Source organism: Bos taurus, chromosome 7 (assembly GCF_002263795.3).
Source record: "Bos taurus isolate L1 Dominette 01449 registration number 42190680 breed Hereford chromosome 7, ARS-UCD2.0, whole genome shotgun sequence".
NCBI classification, from domain to species: Eukaryota; Metazoa; Chordata; class Mammalia; order Artiodactyla; family Bovidae; genus Bos; species Bos taurus.
The window spans coordinates 15,164,556-15,165,394 of record NC_037334.1 but is presented as its reverse complement, the minus strand read 5'-3'; positions in this window follow the sequence as shown (position 1 = coordinate 15,165,394).

Sequence of the window (839 nt, the reverse complement as noted above, 5' to 3'; positions counted from 1 at the left end):
ACTGGATGGCTTCTGCCTCGGCTGAGTGACTCTGCATCAAGAATGGTTCACACTTCTCCCAACGGTCAAGGTTAACCAAGCACGGGAGGCCAAGGTCCCACCTGGAGCTCAGAACTTGAACAGTACGTGGTCTGAGAGTGGAGAGGCGACAAAACTAGATAGGTTTCTGCAGAGAGGCAGTCCCAGGCCTCACCGAGGGGCTCCTTCCAGATAGGCAGGTAACACCACTCTCCCCCTGGGGCAGGACCGGAGTTGAAAAGGGCTGCTTGGGGAGGGGGGTGCCGCTCCTCCACTGCACACTGATGACCCGTAGGTGACAAATGTCCCCCAAACACTGTGCAAATGCCCAAGATGGAGAGGCATCCCAAAAGTGTACTCAGTGGAACAGGCCCCAGGAGGGGGCTGCTGGAGACACCAAGTGCCCTACTTGCAGGGATGGTTCTGGGGCTGCATTTCCCAAACCTTGGGAACCTTCAGCCAGATTCAGCTGGGCTTCTTCAAAGTCAGCTAGTGTACTGAAGTACAAGATCACCTTACTCCACGGTGATTTGAAATTGCACTTAAAAACTCTATTAGAATTCATGGAGCAGAAAATGAACCCTGCCCAATTATGTATGAGCAAAACCCAAACAGCAGTGTGGGCCTCCAGAAGCTGCCCTGCAGGCCGTCGGGAGAATGGTTTCGGAGCCACTGCAACACTGGGTCTCTGGCCCTGGACTTCTCTGGTGACCAGGAGCTGCCCTGCCCCCCACACCCTGCCTTCCTGCGCTGGGAACAGGGTGGAGGCACCCTGCCCATCCTGCTGCAGGTGGGCCAGACACCCAGGGCTACGACGGGCG